Here is an 11,461-nt window from a genome sequence, read left to right on the forward strand (position 1 = left end):
AAATCTGGAATTTTAGAGAAATGTATCTGTCTGTTTGTCTTTCTGTCTGTGACGCGGTACAGGTCGAAATTGGGCACGCTAAATTCGCTGTACAGTTTTGACGTGGAACTACTAGTATAGGCTGCTGTCGAAGATTGTTGATAGATTAGGTTCTTTTAATATATCATGCAATGGATGTATGTTATAAGAAAGAATAATTTAATAGGTACGCAATTATAATTTCGGGTTAAGACAAATGCTTGGGCTGTACCTTAATTAAGGCCAAGGCCGCTTCCTTCCCATTCCTAGGCCTTTCCTATCCCATCGTCGCCATAAGACCTACCTGTGTCGGTGCGACGTAAAACAAATAGCAAAAAAAAATCGGGTTAAATTACAATTTCTGGTCTATTTTTGTTTCAGATTTCTTGCAACTGGAGATTCGTTCCGAACCATTGCGTTTAGTTACCGTCTTGGGCACTCAACAGTGCATGCGATTGTTCGTCAGGTGTGCCAAGCGATAATAAATAATTTACTATCAATCTACATACCTACTCCGCGCAGAAGTGACTGGGAGCGGATTGCAAACACATTTCGGAATGTCTGGGATTTTCCCAACTGCATTGGCTGCCTTGATGGAAAGCATGTCGAAATAATGGCCCCTTCTAATAGTGGTTCCAATTATTTTAACTACAAGAAGACCTTTTCTGTGGTTCTGCTTGCTTTAGTTGATGCTGATTTATCATACGGCAAAAACAGTGACGGTGGCATTTTTTTGTCTTCTCCATTAGGAAATGCATTTCATAACGGGACCTTTAACATTCCAGAAGACTCTGTACTGCCCGGATCAGATATTTCAGCACCTCACGTGATTTTAGGAGATTCTGCATTTCCGCTAAAAACCTATTTAATGAGGCCCTACCCCGAGAATCAAGTGCAAGATAACACTGACAGACGAATTTTCAACTACCGACATTGTCGTGCGAGAAGAGTGGTGGAAAACGCATTTGGTATTCTAACTCAGAGGTTTCGCATTTACCTAAGAAAAATTAATTCTAAGCCCGATTATGTTGAAAATATAATTCTGACCACTTGCATCCTCCATAATTATTTGCGTTATGATCGACTACATCTCATGGAAAGTGCGCCATCAAATGAAGAAACTGCAAGTGCTTTGACTAATTTACCACGTCTCTGTGCAAATGCCCAATAAGCCGCGTTTAACACCACAGAGAAAATAAGATGTACAATATAATAGGGAAGGATCCACCTTTCAATACTCCGTAGTAAAAAGTAGTTACAACCTGTTTAATGGGACCGGTTTCAACACATTTAGAGTGTCATCATCAGCCAATTAGCGAAGATCTTAACAATAACTAACATATTAAACACAGGCAAAATATTAACATTGTATCACATCGTGGCAATTCAGTTAATGTTCAAAACACAATAATCACAGTCAAGAGAGTAAACAGAACATCACTATCACATCACATAACAATAAACAGATTACCTTCCTCATTATCATATATGATTTATAGAAAACGCACACATACAGCTAATACCATAAAACAAGACTCTTTTCACCCACAGTCACATAAACGTGCTTCATACAACAGTATGGTTAACCGCGCCTTCAAAATTCCGCTATCAAAGGAAAACTTAAATAAAGAACTAAACATCATCCGCTCTATTGCCAAATTTAACGGTTATAATTCTTATTTTATTGAACAAATCATTAACAAATTTAGACACCGCCCTAACACAACACTCTTAAAAGACATTCCCAAACCAGCTGCTCACACCACATTCACATTCAATACAAACACCTATAGTATAGCTAATGTCTTCAAAAAACACAATACCATGATTTCTTTTCGAACTAATAATAGAAACCTTGAATTATTACATAACTCCTACTCCTTAAAAAGAACAAGTGTCTTTTCTAAATCAGGTGTATACCGTTTTAAGTGCCACAACTGTAATTCTTCTTACATAGGTCAAACTGGTCGCAACTTCAAAATTAGGTACTTTGAACACGTTAATGCAATAAAGCACAACAGATTTTCGGCAGTGGGACAACACATACATGACACAAAACATGCTTTCACTACAATAAACCAGGATATTGAAATTCTCAGCACTCTAAATAAAGGCCCTCTCCTAGACATCACCGAAAACTGTTTTATACACCTTGACCAGTTTTTCAATCCAAATCTTAATCTGAATGATATTTCTGAGAAACCCAATGCCCTTTTCGATTTTCTCATCTCCTTTTTAAATAACCTGAAGTCAACAAATAAGGAATCAATCTTTCACAATTTACACAATACCCTCTCATGCCACTTCCCCCTTCCGCAACACCCCCCTTGATCCTCCTTAGTTCCCCCCTCCCCACCCAAGGGGCTCTGAACTTCGGAGCGTGGGTTGGCGACCACGGGGCCCTTAGCTGAGTCCTGGCATTGCTTCCATTTACTTGTGCCAGGCTCCTCACTTTCATCTATCCTGTCCGACCTCCCTTGGTCAACTCTTGTTCCTTTCCGACCCCGACGCTTTTAGGTTTCCGAGGGCTAGGGAGTCTTTCATTTTCACGCCCTTCGTGGCCCTTGTCTTCCTTTGGCTGATATCTTCATTTTTCGAAGTATCGGATCCCTTCCATTTTTCTTTTCTTCCCACCCTCCATCCCCCAGGGGCTCTGATCTTCGGAGCGTGGGTTGGTGACCACAGGGCCCTTAGCTGAGTCCTGGCATTGCTTCCACTTACTTGTGCCAGGCTCCTCACTTTCATCTATCCTGTCCGACCTCCCTTGGTCAACTCTTGTTCCTTTCCGACCCCGACGCTATTAGGTTTCCGAGGGCTAGGGAGTCTTTCATTTTCATGCCCTTCGTGGCCCTTGTCTTCCTTTAGCTGATATCTTCATTTTTCGAAGTATCGGATCCCTTCCATTTTTCTTTCCTTCCCACCCTCCATCCCCCAGGGGCTCTGAACTTCGGAGCGTGGGTTGGCGACCACGGGGCCCTTAGCTGAGTCCTGTCATTGCTTCCACTTACTTGTGCCAGGCTCCTCACTTTCATCTATCCTGTCCGACCTCCCTTGGTCAACTCTTGTTCTTTTCCGACCCCTATGCTATTAGGTTTGCGAGGGCTAGGGAGTCTTTCATTTTCACGCCCTTCGTGGCCCTTGTCTTCCTTTAACCGATATCTTCATTTTTCGAAGTGTCGGTTCTCTTCCTCTTTTTTTCCTCGAATTAGTGTTATATAAAGGATTGTTGCCCAATTGTATTTCCTCTAATAACAATAACCACCATCACCACCCTCTAATAAACGTCTCCCACCCCCTTTCTCTATTTATCATTTCTTTATCAATTACTACGGCAAGTTGTTTCGAGTTGAACCTCGTATTTCTTTCATTATTTCTTCCCATTTTTAATATATTTTTATTTGGCTTTATTCTTTTTTAACGTTTTAAATTATTTTAAAACCTATATATCCACTTTGATTTTGACGTAATTAAATCCTACACTGTTTCCCTAAGACTTCATTCACGTCACCTTTTACTCTTCGGCCGGAGAAACAAATAAAAAGGCAAGATAGTGATGTTCTGTTTACTCTCTTGACTGTGATTATTGTGTTTTGAACATTAACTGAATTGCCACGATGTGATACAATGTTAATATTTTGCCTGTGTTTAATATGTTAGTTATTGTTAAGATCTTCGCTAATTGGCTGATGATGACACTCTAAATGTGTTGAAACCGGTCCCATTAAACAGGTTGTAACTACTTTTTACTACAGAGTATTGAAAGGTGGATCCTTCCCTATTATATTGTACATCTTATTTTCTCTATTCAATACGGAACAATCATGAAGTTTTTAACTTTAAAAAAAAACCACAGAGAAATTCAAGACATACTTCAATTCCCCCGCAGGTAGTGTACCATGGCAAAATGACAGAATATAGTCTCTCATTTCACTTACAATTAGTAAAGTCCCTCGAACTGCATTAATTAACTAAATAATTTGAAATTTATTTCTTAGTTTATCTACAAACATTTTAAATTAATTACAAATTGAAAAACTTCAGTCAATGTCAAGTGTCAAAGTGAAAAATATTAATCAGTTGATAACGTGTGTTTGGCTCCGATTTTTTTTACAGACTCTTATAAAAATTTCAATTTTGTACGTTGATTCAGTTTATACCATTTTTACAGAACTATACATGTATTTTCTTATATGTTCGTACGTCTTGTTGTACATAATTTGTATGTCCATCAGCAATTTCAATTTAAAATAAAAACAATTATTGTCTCTCTTGTTTACTTACCTTGTCCAACTTTCTTGGAGATTTCGGACCACAGCTTCAACTTGTGGTTCATGTCGCTGTATTTTTTGTGCGATAAAACATACAGTTCTTGATAATCACGCACGCACTCAATTAATCTTTTGTCTTCCATGGTTATCGCACAAGTGAGGAACAGCATCCTGTTGATTATTCGCCCTTGGCCTTTCACGCGTTCCCACTAGATGGTCATTGACGATCCCAGCCGAGCCGTTCCGGTCTCAGATCGGATGGAGACCGATGAGATGGTCAGTTGATCTTTCCTTGCACGGCTCGGAACATGAAGTGAGAACGATTCCATTAAATTACATATATGCGATTTTTGATCAGTCTTGCTCAGAACGGCTCGGCACATCTAGTGTGAACCGGGCTTTAGTCTTGCCCACAGTAAAGTTTTCAGCAATTTTACTGTCTGGGAACATTGTTTTGAATGCTGCGGGGGTGTTTCATCACAAGAGTTGAGAAACATCTTTCCAGTGACAACCTGGAGAGTCCATATGACGTCATTTTTATTCACACTGAAAATCTTTAAACTTGTCTGAATTGTTCCTGGCAATGCCAATTGCTTTGTAGCTGTGGATGTAGTGCTACCTCTTGGCTGCGTATCTTCAAGTGAAGATGGAGCAGAGGTATTCTTTGCAAAGAAAGACATTGTTGGCCGGGAAGACTTAGCTTTCATGTATATTATATGAGTAGGTCCTTTAGCATGAGAAGTGACTGCTTTTTTTACCCATATTACTAAGTTTGAATGATTTACAACACATTTTACATTGCATCATTTACCAATATGTCCAACCAACCACTTAGTTCGAGAAACACTTTACTGTCTAGCCAAAGTTTATTAAATGAACACTGCTTGTTAGCCATTGTCATGGGTTTCAAGAAAGCATCCTAGAACTGAAATAAAAAAGAATAACAAAAAAATGGTTGGAAGAAATGACACAGGGCACAACAAAAATTTAGAATTGTTATGCACTTCTTTTGAAAAAATACCTGAGAAAGGAAATGCTACAACAGCCTGGGTTACAACAGACTAGATCCTAAAATTATCCCCTCAAATCCATCTTTGGGGAAGATTTCCCTGGCTTTTCAGATTTTTTGTCTATTTCCCTGACTTACCCTAACCAAAAAAAATTTCTCTGACTTTCCAGAATGTGGACACTATGCCAACACTGTTACAAGAATCACAGGCCTTTAACAGTCAATTTAATAAAACACAATGAACAAGTACTCACCATAATTTTACAACTTCACCAATCAGGAGGTTCCAAGTCCATTCTGTTGGCAAATGAGAGAAGACTTGCTGACCTATAACCCAAGAAATATTAGTTAGGCCTCTCAAATACGATTTTAAAAAATCCATTTTTACATTTTTCAGTCTATACTGCAGATTTAAGTACAGTTGAAACCGTTTATTGTGACATCGCTTTTAAGGAGGTATTGGATATAACGGTGAAATCTAACTGCCCCGTCTAAATCCTATATAAGCACTGTATTTTAAAAGGTCGCTTAGCATGACATAGCTTATTATCATATAAAACAGCATATTTGTCTCACGTTTTGAAGTCACCCCTTCTAATATTGTAGTAGCTGTGTCAAAGATGAAAAACGGCAAAGCAGTTGACCATGATGATATTCCAGCTGAACTATGGAAAGTCCTAGGAGCCAAAGGAAATAAGGGGTTGGCGAAATAGTTCAAGGAAATCCTCGCTGGATTTCCAATGCCAGAACAGTTCCGTCAAAGCTTCTTTGTGCCCATCTACAAACAATAAGTTGATGTCCACGAATGTGAGAATTACCGAGGCATCAAACTCACTTCACACACACTCAAAATCTGAGAGTGTGTCACAGAAGACTGCATCAAGGGTTTGATTAACATCTGCCAGAACCAGTGTGGTTTCACACCAGGTACGTCAACAAGTGACGAGTTTCAGACTCTGCGGATCTTGAATGAGAAACAATGTGAACCATGTAAAGACCTCCATAGGGTATTCATTGATCTGGAAAAAACCTTCAATCGCGTTCCTAGATATTTTGTCCGGGCAGCACTACAACATCAAAAAGATCCTGAGGTGTATGTGAAGATGATCCAAGATATGTACCTTACGTCCATCTACTATGGTGAAAACCACTGTAGGTCTTTGAGATAGTTTCCGTATTGACGTTGGTGTACATCAGTGTCGGCACTGAGCCCAGTACTGTTCAACATTGTCATCAACTGCCTGACGGAACAGTTGATGACAGACCTGCCGTGGACCATACTTCATGCAGACGATATTGTTTTGGTTGGTGAGTCACTTCAGGAGGTTGAGGCAGTCTTGATACAATGCCGAGTAATACTAGAGGCAAATGGATTAAGAATAAGTCGCAAGAAGACCGAGTACATCTTTTTCAACTTTGCGCAGCCAGGGCAAGCCAGTCCACACAACACTGCCTTCCTTGCTGCAGAACCACTGATGATGACCGACAAGTTCAAATATCTTGGATCAGTCATCAGATCTGATGGTAATAATAATAATAATAATAATAATAATAATAATAATAATAATAATAATAATAATAATAATAATAATAATCATCATAATAATAATAATCGTATGGCCTCAGCTACCGTGTGCAGACATTTCAATTTGACGCCATCTGGCTGTCTGCTCGTCAATTTCGACGTTCCGTTTTACTCTAGGTCCGCTAGATGGCAGACAGAGTAAACAGGATCTCTCTTGGGCATCTATGGCTGAGATTTAATTAATTTTGTCGGGTAAATACCAAATGTATCACCAGAGATCTTTTACATGCCGACATCGTACGACATGGAGTGTCGTACGGACTTTTTTCCGCCCTTCAAAAATCCGACTACCTCTGCCGGGTTTGAACCCGCTATCTTGGGATTCGGAGGCCGACACTCTATCACGGATCCACAGAGGCAGCTAGATCTGATGGTAATATCGATGGACATGTCAAGCGCCGCACCAGTGTTGGCTGGATGAAATGACGGTCTCTTACTGGTGTTCTGTGCATTAAGTGGATGCCAGTCAATTTAAAGGGGAAAGTGCACAAAATCACTGTGTGGCCTGCCCTCATGTATGGCTCCGAACGTTGGGCAAGGCAGAAAAACCATGACCAGCGAATGCATATCACAGAGGTGCGGATGTTGCGATGGTCGGCGAGAGTCACTACGCGTGACAAAGTGCGCAGTGAACACGTGCAAGGATCCTTTAAAGTTGTGCCCGTCAGCGACAAGATGGAGGGAAAACAGGTTTGCTGGTGTAGTCTCGTCAGAAGAAGAAATGAACACCATTTAGTACAGAAAGAAGAGCAGAAGAGGGCATCCTGAGCCTGCTTTACGGCAAAGTGAAGTGCCTTTAGATCTGGTACAACAACATCGGGCATACTACCTCCGGGTCAGGCGAGCCGAGCCGACCCTGAGTGAACTCGGGAGTGCCCGTTTTATGGATGCATATACGGCCAGGAAAGAAGACGAAGATAAATGTATTGGCTGTAACGTCCAATGTTTATTTTTCTTTGTTATGCATTTGGGGATTGCTGACAACAATGCAAAGCTTATTTTCAAACTCTTGTTTTCAGTAGATTTACATCAGTCTCTGTTAAATAGTCAAGGCATGCATTGCTGCGAAGATGTCGCAAAAGAAAGAGAAAGTGTTTTGAAGAAAAGACACAAATAATATGATTACAAAATGGGGAAACAAACGTCGGCGTCGTGAAAGAATTGTGTGAATCATACACAATGATTTGTACAATCTGGAAGAACAGAGAGAACATCCCATTTATTAGCCAAGACTGTGTATGACATTACTGATCAATTTACATTGTTGCTACACTGCTGTACATAGTCTCAGACCCACTCCACAAATAGTGTACTGTATTGCAAATAAATTACTTATTTTTGCTTTGTTTAAGTTATAACTTTATTCTGTTAATAATCATGTAAGTGTGCAGCCCAAAACCTACATATGACAGTTTTAGCAACAACAACAAAAGATGTTTTTGTGACTATCGCTTTATAACGACTGTTAATTAACGGTCCCTTCAGAGTCGTCATACCCGGTTTCGACTGTACTTCTATTTCTAGGAATGTCTAAAGTACTGTCCTCTACTTTCTTATTGTACCTATAATAAGATACAACTTACAAGTACTCACCTAAGAATTAAAACTTCACCAATCTGGATGTTCCAAGTCCAATCTGCTGGCAACTGAGAGAAGACTGGCTGACCTACAATAACCCAAAAAATATTAATTAGATAAAATACATTATATTGTAGGAGTTCATAAGTACTTTATACAGACAGTACGGTACTGTCAGGTTCATTTTACTTTACACATATCTCAGTGTATTTAGTATTTATTTAGACCCTTGATGTATGATACATATTGCGATGTTCAGAATTATTAAAATTCAACAGCCTGCACCAGGAGAAGTGATATTTGTCACAGAACTGATCACACAAACTACATAAACAGCCTTTGCTGAGTTCATGCTATTTCGTATTCTTGCATATTCTGTGGTGGAATCCATGTATCGCCAGCCTTGTTCAGTGCAAAACACATGTCGTGGTTTTCTTTTGTCCATCTTCTGTCATTCATGCCGTCTGAAGAGTAGAATTTTTCTTCTATTTTCATCTGCTTGTCTCATCGGGGGGTCGGTAGTTTCCTCTCTTGACTGGTTGATGGCAGCATCAACTGACATTTCAAGTCCTCAATGAAGAAGGTTTCTCTTGCAAGTTCATATGCAAGCCTTGAGGGTGCATTTTTTTCCTATTCCGAGGGCTCTTTTTAGGAAGCAGGCTTTTACTTTTTCTACTGTCTCTAGATCTTTGATAGTTAGGAATTCCCAAATCAGTTCCAAGCCGTACGTGATAACTGGTACTATTTTAGCGTTGAACAAAGTCATAGCTGTATTCAGAGAGAGCTTTGTTATATTCTTCAGATCGTACATGATTCTTATTGCAGTAGTAGCTCTTTCCCTGATGCGGATCCTGTATGATGTTCCTGATGTCTGTAGAGTTAGTCCTAAGTATTTGAATGAATTTACCAGATCTATTAGTTTTGTTTCTAGTAATATCTTGTCTTCGGCTGGTACCCTTCCCCTTTTCAAAAAACCATACATAGGTACTGTTTTTTCCTGGTTTATGACAAATTTATTGTTTTCATCCCGAATGTTCAGTTTGTTTAAGGCTTCTTGAATGTCATCTTTGGTCTACGAACCTAGGACCATGTCATCAGCGTATATATAGAATAAAGAAGTTTTCCCAAAGACAACATATTAATCTTTTAAAATCAACAAGAGGAGTTTAAACATTTACACTGTGAATTTTAATACAGACAAAAGCAAGATGATGTTATGACAGACAATTTACTGAGTTTTTAAAATAATGCTTTCACCCAATCATGTTACCCATCATTTTATTTATTCATAGATTTTTAAATGTTATTCCATTGTTTCTGTTAGCCTAATTGTATTTGATGATCACAAAAGGTCAAAACATGTACCACAGAAAATATGACTAAATTTATCACTTAAACTGTGAGCATCGAAAGGTGGGCCTAAAATTAAAATTTGTAAGAACTGAAATAGGTGTACACCATGACAACTTGAAACTGAATGGTTTTCTTATTTTCAACGAAGGTGCAGGCAGCCTTGTTTTTTCCTTTTTTTTTTTTTTTGCATTGTACTGACACAGATAGGTCTACAGCCCCTGCATTTGCCTGGTGTGAAAATGGGAAACCACGGAAAACCATCTTCAGGGCTGCCGACAGTGGGATTCGAACCCACTATCTCCCGGATGCAAGCTCACAGCCGCGTGTCCCTGACTGCACGCCAACTCACCCGGTGGCAGCCTTGTGGGCACACATGATGTGAGCTCTATTGGAGGCAACAGAAAACCCAAGCTGGCCACCAGAAACACAGAAAAAAGTTTCAAATCTGAGATTTACAATGCCCCCTTTTCAATTCTCCCATGTAAGTAATAATACTTTTTGGGGCAGGTTGGTGGGTCCCTAGCAAGCAGAAAGGAAGGATCTCTCTTCTATGCTACTTCAGGTATCATTTTACGTCATTTTCACATGCCTTTACACACACTTACCTACAAAGGTTCTTGGGAAATAACACCAGAACCTGAAACGATACAAGTCGATGACAATGACCTGCAGTTCACTTATTTAAGCAACTAGTCACTGACCTACTCACATACTGTATTTAGATACTACAGTAAAGCACATGAACAGTGGGTGTTACTATCATTCTCATTCACTGGAAACTAAATACTCATCTCGACCAATGGTGAAATTTAAATGTAGGTCTATATACCATATACCATGGTATATACTATATACCATAATTACAGCAATATTATGGCAGAGTATGCCGAATCCATAGAGCTACCTCAATTGAGAGGCAATAGTAAAATATATTATATGTGATCTTCAATATCTTTATATCAAAGGCCTCTTTCCTTTACCATTATGCTTAACAGTGATTACTTTTCTTTTTTTTTTTTAATAAGGGAATGAAAAATAAAAATAAACATCGTTAACGACGCACTCTTAACCCTAATGCATGATTATTAATGATTAAAGTACACCGTAATATAGTACTTACAGCAGCAATTATTATTCAGTGCAAATTCAAAGTTGATGTTGATGTTGATAATTCTTGACTTCGCAAAGCCATATCACGTCACTTAAACAGGAGTATTTCAGATTAGCAATACTACACACACACATTTATTACTGAATAATCATACTAACGATATTGGCACTATAGTATTTACTATAACCATATAACACGTGTATAAACAGATAAATTTGAGCATAATATAGCCAGAATGCATGTAAATATGACTTCTTCTTCTTCTTCTTCTTCTCGTTTAGTTTTGGATCACTGCCTGCTCGATCTGCATCCGATGGCTGCTTATACTGCCTGCTCATTACCACATTTTAACATGGCACTAAAAGAAACACTCCGTTTACAAATACCCACAGCAGATGGCAGCACCAACCGGCTCCTGAACTGTCGGTATGAAATAGCGGGAAATAGGGTAATAGTAGTACTGTATTTGTTTACAGTGAAAATGGTGTACTGCTGCGTGCCTTCCTGCAAATCAAAGAAAGGGAAACCAGAATGCCGTG

General features: G+C 39.1%; 1 protein-coding gene across 2 annotated transcripts in view; it reads right to left on the minus strand.

The window, feature by feature from the left end:
• The window catches only part of LOC136884240 (uncharacterized), a 50,185-nt gene extending 39,011 nt beyond the window's left edge, over positions 1–11,174 (minus strand). For both annotated transcript variants that reach the window (XR_010861320.2, XM_068229771.1), the window contains exons 1-3: positions 10,932–11,174; positions 8,474–8,546; positions 5,550–5,622 (exon numbers count right to left, since the gene is read on the minus strand). The gene's annotated coding sequence lies outside the window, so the exon portion shown is untranslated. The remainder of the gene's footprint in view (positions 1–5,549; positions 5,623–8,473; positions 8,547–10,931) is intronic.
• Positions 11,175–11,461: the final 287 nt, after the last annotated feature.

This window comes from Anabrus simplex, chromosome 12 (genome assembly GCF_040414725.1).
Source record: "Anabrus simplex isolate iqAnaSimp1 chromosome 12, ASM4041472v1, whole genome shotgun sequence".
Taxonomy (NCBI): Eukaryota; Metazoa; Arthropoda; class Insecta; order Orthoptera; family Tettigoniidae; genus Anabrus; species Anabrus simplex.